This window comes from Symphalangus syndactylus, chromosome 12 (genome assembly GCF_028878055.3).
Source record: "Symphalangus syndactylus isolate Jambi chromosome 12, NHGRI_mSymSyn1-v2.1_pri, whole genome shotgun sequence".
NCBI classification, from domain to species: Eukaryota; Metazoa; Chordata; class Mammalia; order Primates; family Hylobatidae; genus Symphalangus; species Symphalangus syndactylus.
The window spans coordinates 75,175,911-75,184,780 of NC_072441.2; the positions used below are offsets into that span (position 1 = coordinate 75,175,911).

Consider the following 8,870-nt stretch of genomic DNA (forward strand, 5'->3'; position numbering starts at 1 on the left):
CTGTCGAAGAGCAGAGAAGTAACTCTTGCCAGTGTGTTTACACTATAGAGAAGTTTTCTGGGGATCAGGACATTAGCAGATGCTAAGCTTGCTCTGGTCAGGAGACGAATTTGATATGCCATAGATTTAGAAATTGAAACGGAACCCTAAAGTTATTGGAAGAGATTGTAGCAGAATACATTTCTGTCTTACCCTGACGCGCCTGGTTGCGAGGAGCAAAACGGATCAGCTGACTACCCAGACGAGCAACTTTGCCGTGACTCGGATTCGAACCGAGGTTGCTGCGGCCACAACGCAGAGTACTAACCACTATACGATCACGGCGGGCCACAGGCCAAGCAGCGATGCTTGACCTTGCTCTAGCAGTTTTGATGTCAATAGATTTCCATTATTAGGCGGCTTTGTTCCCAGACAGCCACAGGGGGTTCACGTTTTTCTCCCTTTCATGCCCGCTCTGCTTTCCCCTCCCTCCCTCCCAATCCTAATAGGGGTCGAGAATAATTCTCATCTCCTCCACTCCAGCCTGGGCCTCTCTGCACCAGCCTCGGCCTCCCTGCACCAGCCGTTCTCGGGAGGTCTCTCTGTCCTGGTCCGCACCTCCTCTGCTTCTCTCCTGCCTCTCTGTATGTCTGCTTTTCACCCTTTCTCTCTCCCGCCCCACCGACCGAAGACGAGTTGAGCTAGGGGAGCCCAAGCGGCATAGAAAGTCGGGTGAAAGCGGAGCCAAGAACGGGAAGAGCCATCACTAGAGCCCACGGGGCGTTCCGCTTCCTGTGGGAAGTCGCGGACCCGGGCGTTTCCCGGGACGTTGGCTCTGACGCCTGCGAAGGGCAGGACGGGGCGAAGGCCATTCCGCTGCCCTTCCAGCTTCGGAATCACCCAATGCACGGGTTTCAACCGTAGCCAGCAAGATGCGCCTCTCCGGTTTTCTGAGGCTTTGGAACCTGCACAATTGTTCTACAAAAGGCGGTGGCTCCGCCTAGCGTTGGATGGGCGCGTGCTCTGCATGGTGAGGCGGGAGCGACAGTTGACTGTCCATCCGTGTGTCGCAGTCGGGTGGTGTGCTTGCTTCCAAGTTTGGAGGTGAGTAGTTCGAACCCATCCTATGGAGCGTTTCTTGCATTTTAAAAATGCTTAAACCGCTGGCAACTTTCGTCTATCCAGCACGTGCTCTCATGGAAAGGCAGAGTGAGACAAACTTTACCCTCCTCTCTTCGGTGTCTCTTTCCTATACGACAGGAGGACTTAAATCAAGGTCCTCCAGGATTCTGGGATCTCTCTCTCTCTCTCTCTCTATCTCTATCTCTCTCTCTCTCTCTATCTCTCTCTCTCTCTCTCGACGGAATCTCGTTCTGTCGCCAGGCTGGAGTGCAGTGGCGCGATCTCGGCTCACTGCGACCTCCGGACTCTCTAGTTCAAGCGATTCTCCTACCTCAGCCTCTCGAGTAGCTGGAATTACAGGCAGATGCCACCACCCCCAGCTAATTTTTGTATTTTTGGTAGAGACGGGGTTTCCTCATGTTGGCCAGGATGGTCGAGAGAGAGAGAGAGCGAGAGAGAGCCGGGCGCGGTGGCTCACGCCTGTAATCCCAGCACTTTGGGAGGCCGAGGGGGGTGGATCTCGAGGTCTGGAGATCGAGACCATCCTGGCTAACATGGTGAAACCCTGTCTCTACTAAAAATACAAAAAATTAGCCGGAGGTGGTGGCGGACGCCTGTAGTCCCAGCTACTCAGGAGGCTGAGGCAGGAGAATGGCGTGAACTCGGGAGGCGGAGCTTGCAGTGAGCCGAGATTGTGCCACTGCACTCCAGCCTGGGCGACAGAGCGAGACTCCGTCTCCAAAAAAAAAAAAAAAAAAAAGTAAGAATGGTATTTCTTAGGTTTTCCTCTAGGATTTTTCTACTTTGAGGTTTCCTTATGTATTGTTTCATTGCAGGTGACAACCAACCAGAGACTAATCATTACAAGTCAAGAAAGGGAATTTATTGTTTGCCAGGAAAAACATCCAACACAAAAAAATTAGCAAAGGAGATTCCTGAGTGCCCCTTTCTGTAAAGCATGTGGCATTGCTCTCTGCAGAGTTCAGTAAATATTTTTCTGAAAAGGGCTAAAGAGATATTAAATATTGTAGGCTTTTAAGCCAAGAGGCAAAACCCATGGTATTATGTAGGTGCACATGTAAGCAATGAGAAAACAAATTTCTGTACGATTCTCGTTGATGAGATCCTAAATTAACAATAGTAACTGGGTAGAACCTCTCAGGTGTTAAATGTTCTTTGCATTGAAAGCCTGGATCTGCCCACCTAGGCTCCCTGGTACAGCCCTCCCTTCCCTCCCCACAGGCCATTTCCTCCCTGCTTCCCTCAGATGAAGAGTTCCATACAAAAGACCTACTCCCCTGAGAAGCAGTGAAGTGCTCCTGGGACCCAGAAAGGCCACACAAATCAAGGAGTGGGTGACCTCACCCAGGCTTCAGCTCAGAGCTGATTTTGAGATCACCTTTGCAAAACGACATCGTGCTGGGAGATGTCATCAGGACAAGGCCATAGATGTGGCTGTTAAAGGAGGTGAGAGGAGAGATGTCCAGAGGGAGAAGTGGCCAAGCACCAACACCTCTGCATTTAACCTCACAAAAGACTAAAGGGGATGCAGAAATGGAGATGGGGGAATGGAAACCTCTTTCAAGCAAGGCTTTGAGGCCTGGTACTGATCTCTATTCTTCCTCCTGCAACCTACCGCACCTGCAGTTTTCTCAGCTCAGTGATGGAAACTCCATCCTTACATACGCTCAATCCAGAAATCTTAGAGTTTTCTTTGACTGCTGATCTGTCTCTCACACCATATAGCTGATTAGCCAAGAACTCAAGTTATCTTGAACTGTCAGGCGTGGACCTTAATCCACACCACCCTTTTCTCCCTAGTTTAGGAAACTTGGCAAGTCATTTCTCCTGATAAAGACAATAGGATTTCCTTGAAATTGCATGATTTCAGTCCTTCCTAGATTCATGACTCACTTAAGAGCACTGTTCTGTTTGCTACCATTTTCCCCTATTTTTATTTCATACCTATTTGATCTGCACTCTTTCCTATATGGCAGGCAAACCAGCTCAGGTGTGCTCTCCTAATCATAGAATTAACAATAATAGCAGCCTTGGTAACAACTTATTTCTGGCCACACCACCAGGCAAATGTCACAGGATTTAATAGGTAGAGGATCTTAGGATCATCTGTATTGCTTGATGTTATAGACTGAAGTGTTTCCCTGTGAATTCGTATGTTGAAAGCTTAAACCCCAAGTTGACTGTATTTTGAGATAGGGTTTTTAATGTGATGATTAATGTTAATGAGATCATACAAGTGGGGCCCTAATCTGGTAGGAATGGTGTCCATATAGGAAGAGGAAGGGCATCAAAGAATCTCTCTCTTTCTCCACGCAGGCACAGAGGAAAGACTATGGGAGGACACAGCAAGAAAGTGGCTTTCTGCAAGGCAGGAACAGAGGCCTCCCAAGAAACCAACCCTGCTAGCACATCCAACCTCACAAAGGACTCAAGGAGAACTTCTGGCCTCCAGAACTTTGAGAAAATGTCTATTGTTAAGCACCCAATCTTTGTTATCTTTCTGTGACAGCCTGAGCTGACTAATACCCTTGGTAGGTGGGCGGCATTCACCTAATTGGGCTACATGATGTGAAGTTAAAGTACCTTTAGCAATAGGCACCATCTAATTTCGATGTATAGATATTGTGTCTTTTGCATTGATATTGCCTGTCTTAGTTGTATGTATATTGATGCATGGGGCTAGGATTACAAGACTAGTCAAAATAGGAAGAAAGAAGAGAAAGGTGGTGAAGATACCAAGTTCCATAATTGCATCCTCTACCCACATCCTGTTCTTAGAATCTTTTCCACTGGAGGCTGCACCTGTGTACCCTCAAATTCAATCTGAGCACACAATTATTTATACAAGCAAGGCAACTTCTCCAATTTTGCCTATCACCTGCTTGGAGAAACAGGTACTTCAGTCACCAATTTGAATATTCATTGAGATAACTGTTCGGAGGTTGATAAAAAATGTGGCATCTCGCTGTATTGTTGCCTTCTCCTGGGTCAACAATGCCGTCTGTACTCTGCTGGTTCGCATTTGACCACAAACTGGAGTCCCAACAAATCTTAGCCCCTTGGGAAGCCTATTTTAAGATAGTCCCTATCTCAAACTTGTTTTAAGACTAGTATGCTGATTGAGAAGAAGGAGCCTCATTATAAAAATTTAACTAGAGCTGGCGTGGACCCGGGAGGTGGAGCTTGCAGTGAGCCTAGATCACACCGCTGTACTCCAGCCTGGGCGACAGAGTGAGACTCTGTCTCAAAAAAAAAAAAAAAAAAAAAATTTAACTAGAGCTGCAGGTGACAGTTGTGAGTTTCAGTACAGGTCTGGGCCCAGGTTTCCCTTGAGCACCAAATGAATATGCTCCTTTGCAGGGTTCTTCAAGGTGCTCATTATTTCTATCTCATAGCCTCAAAAAAAGTGATCAGCTAACAGAATTTGTGTACTATCCTGAAAAGAAATTTGTCTAGAAATAGAGAAGATAAAGAATTTATAAAATAGATTCTACAGTTGTTTAAGATGTAGAAAGCTGCAAGAGACAGTTGTTCCATTCTAATGACAAGAGAAAGCTGTATGGTCTGCAAAATCATATTTGTTTTGATCCCACCAGAGAGCTGAAGTTTGAAGGCCACTAGATCAACTGAAGTCCAAAGCATGAGAACCGCCACCAAAGAAGGACAACACATAAACCGGTTTCCTTCCAGATAATGGAAGAAAAAGATGGCAGCCATAAATGTTGGTTGGAGAAAGTCACTGAAGTTTTCATCATTTCTTAAAGGCCAAGTGTGAACTATTGTGACAGCTTAGAATCTATGCGAGTCCCAGATACATAGCATGTTTTTGCTCATTTGCCAAGTCTTTTCCTCCCACATTTCCTGAGTGCTGACAAGAAACATGTGGCAGGGAAAGAGAATTTCTTGAGCTTCCCTCAGTGGTATAGGCATATAGGTCATGATTGGCCACCACCAGAGTACAGGCACAAAACCTGGTCCCTTCTCTCACATGAAACAAAAGGCATCTTCCACTGATGTTGGAGGAAGGAACCCTTCCTACCCTTGGTCCCAGGTATAGGTCACCTGCTGAGTAGAGTTAGACACAAAAGCTACCTATACTAGACAAGGAGAGGAGAGTTACTCTTTCCCGAGACTTCCCATCATTGAAAGGTAGAGTTCCACCACCCCAAGGGGATATCACAGGAACACTAGGACTCAGGCACCCATGGCCTGAGGTTTGGTACACATTCAATGCAGTCAGTAACTTCAGTTGGTTTCAACCAATCATTTGAATTGGTTGCAGATCCTTTCCTTTAATGAAGAAAAACTCTGATATGGGTGCAAAGTTTCCATGTTCGGGACAGATTGGCCTTGTCCTTTAGGAAATTATATGAATTGGGATTTCTCTCAACCTAGTTGTGTTTACCATTATTAAAATTAAGCAACATTCACTTGGATTAAGTGGTAATAAAAAAAGATGTGAGACTTTCTAGTGATTTTTGAACCCAAGCCTTGTATCACTGTTGGGCCTTCATGTGTGTACTTGAAAACAATATATGTACAAATATTGCCCTGGTTTGAAGATTTTAGTGGTGAAAGTGACCTAATCCGTAATCAGTAGAAACCAATCGGCCGGGCGCAGTGGCTCACGCTTGTAATCCCAGCACTTTGGGAGGCCGAGGTGGGCGGATCACGAGGTCAGGAGATCGAGACCACGGTGAAACCCCGTCTCTACTAAAAATACAAAAAATTAGCCGGGCGTGGTGGCGGGCGCCTGTAGTCCCAGCTACTCGGAGAGGCTGAGGCAGGAGAATGGCGTGAACCCGGGAGGTGGAGCTTGCAGTGAGCGGAGATTGCGCCACTGCACTCCAGCCTGGGTGAGAGAGCGAGACTCTGTCTCAAAAAAAAAAAAAAATCTTGGAAATATGTGATTATGCTCTTTTAAAATAGCTGAAAAGAGGGCCCGGTGTGGTGGCTCATGCCTGTAATCCCAGCATTTTGGGAGGCCAAGGTGGGTAGATCACCTAAGGCCAGGAGTTTGAGACCAGCCTGGCCAACACCGCCAAACGCCGTCTCCACTAAAAATACAAAAATTAGTTGCGGGTGGTGGTGCATGCCTGTAATCCCAGCTACTTGGGACGCTGAAGCATGAGAATCACTTGAACCTGGTAGGTGGGGGTAGAGCTTGCAGTGAGCCAAGATCCTGCTACTGCACTCCAACCTGGACAACAGAGGGAGACTTTTGTCTCTAAATAAATAAATAACATAGCTGAAAAAATTACAGTGTGTTTGTTCTCACTTTGTCCTTGTTTTGTTGTATGGTGTTTAAAGAAAAGGAGATTATTTATCCCTATACTAAATTTCCAAAACTGTTCTTTGTATTTACCGTTTTGTTAAATGATGGAGAGAAATGTTAATTGTCTTACTTTGATAAGTTTGGCATAGGCCCTGTCACATTTTTGATGCTTTTGGTCATGGTTCTGTGATTAGAATGCAAGCAATTAGGTACATGCAAGGAGTATCCTAACCGCTTTAATACAAGGGTTTGAAGTGCTTCAGGCAGTAACTACTGGATACCAAATCACAGTGTTTTCATTTGTGACGTGTTAGAGAGAAATAGGACTTCCTGCAGTACCAATGTCCTATTAACTAATCCCGTGCTTTTAGCTTACAGGGCTTTGACTCCTGGGTCTGAAAAAAGGCACCTACTCTTGCTAAATCTTGAACATTCATGCCAATCAATGCCTCGTCTTCAGACCCTGGAGAAGATGACAACCAAAATGAACTGCTTTCATGAGACACAAAAGCAGAAATTGAAACCATTCAATCCATCTAGGCCCAACAATCCCACATGCACCTCTCTTCTGCCTCATGCACCCCCTCTTCCTCTAGGCAGAAGAGGTGGGCACATGAGATTTGTAAGGTCGGAGTTTGAGGAATAAGTTTAGTTCAGAGATTTTCTCTTCTTTAATTTTCTTTGCTTTCTTTCTTTCTTTCTTTCTTTCTTTCTTTCTTTCTTTCTTTCTTTCTTTTTTTTCTTCTTTCTCTTCTTTCTTTCTCTTTCTTTTTTCTTTCTTTTCTTTCTTTCTTTCTTTCTTTTTTTTCTTCTTTCTCTTCTTTCTTTCTCTTTCTTTTTTCTTTCTTTTCTTTCTTTCTTTCTTTCTTTCTTTCTTTCTTTCTTTCTTTCTTTCCTTCTTTCTTTCTCATCTCTCTTTCTTTCTCATCTCTCTTTCTTTTAGTCTTTTTGGTAGAGACAGGGTTTCACTACATAGCAAAGATGTAAAAGCCAGCCAGGCTCACAATAGCATCAAGAAATATCAACTACATAGAAAACATGTGAAAGCGAGCCAGGCTCAGCTTCAAATCCCAACACTTTGGAAGGCTGTGGCAGGAGAGTCGCTTGAGCTCAGATGCTTGAAACTAGCCTAGGCAACATAGTGAGACTTATCTCTACTGAAAATCAGAAAAATTATCTGGGTATGGTGGTGTGAGTCTGTAGTCCCAGGAACTCAGTGGATGAGGCCCTAGGATGTCATAGTCCTGAGAATTCCATGCTGCAGTGAGTTGTGATCATGCCACTGTACTCTAGCCTGGGTGAAAGAGTGAGATCCTGTCTAGAAACAAAACAAAAAAAAATGCGATAGCCTGTATATTGAAGACTACCAAGTATTGCTGAGAGCCGTTAAAGACCTTTGGAATAGAGAATGTTCCTCGTTGCATTTCAAGATTGCTTTTGTTTTCGGGGGACACGCTATTTTTTAGGAATATGAAGTTCTCCTTAGCCATTCTTGTAAAAAAGGCCACTTTTTGATAGGATTGTGTTGAATCTGTGGATTGCTTTGAGTTATATTTTTATCTTAACCATGTTACAACTTCCAACCCATGGACAAAATATGTCTTTCCATTTATTTAGGTCTTTCTTAATCTCCATAAGCAATGTTCTGTAGTTGTCTGTGTACAAGTACTGCATCTTCTCAAACAAATTTATTCCCAGGCATATTATTCTTACAGGTGCTATTATAAATGAAATCATCGTGTCAATTTTCTTCCCAGATTGTTCATTGCTAACACAAGTGATTGTTTGCTGAAAGTTTGCTGAATTAGCTGACTAACTCTAGTAGTGTGTGTGTGTGTGTGTGTGTCTGGTGTCTGTGTGCATGTATGTATGTTTGCATTTGTATTATTTGGGATTTTCTATATATTGGATCACATCATCTGCAAATTGAGATAATTTTGTTTTCTTTTCAAAAATATTTTTCTCATGTTTATTTTTGAAAGATAATTTGGCCAGGTGTAGAATTGAAGGCAATAGTTTTTCTTTTTTTAATTACCTTAAAACTATTGCAAACTTCTTGTTTGTCAAGTTTCCTGTGAGAAATCTTATGCTATCCTTATATTTAGTCCTCTATATTTAACATGTTCTTTCCCCTTTTATTACTTTTAGAACTTCCTCTTTATCAATGGTTTTGATGGATTTGATTAAGATGTTCCTTAGTTAAGTTTCTTCATGTTTCTTGTTCTTAGGATAATCATATTTCTGTAATATTTGAAGTTTATGGTTGCCATGAAGCTCCTTAATCTTTCATCCAGTATGTTTTAAATATTTTTGTCTCTCTTCTCCACTACATGCCCTTCAGGGATTCCATTTAGCCCTATACTAGGGTGTTTAAAGTTTTTATGCTGATGGTCCTTTCATGTTTTCAAGTAATTTGTTACTGTTTGTTTCATTTATGTTAGTTTCAACTTCTATTCCTTCTAGCTCAATAATC

General features: G+C 43.6%; 1 non-coding gene across 1 annotated transcript; it reads right to left on the reverse strand.

The window, feature by feature from the left end:
- Positions 1–252: 252 nt before the first annotated feature.
- TRNAH-GUG (transfer RNA histidin (anticodon GUG)) lies at positions 253–324 on the reverse strand. The gene has a single exon. It is a non-coding gene; the product is annotated as a tRNA-His (tRNA).
- Positions 325–8,870: the final 8,546 nt, after the last annotated feature.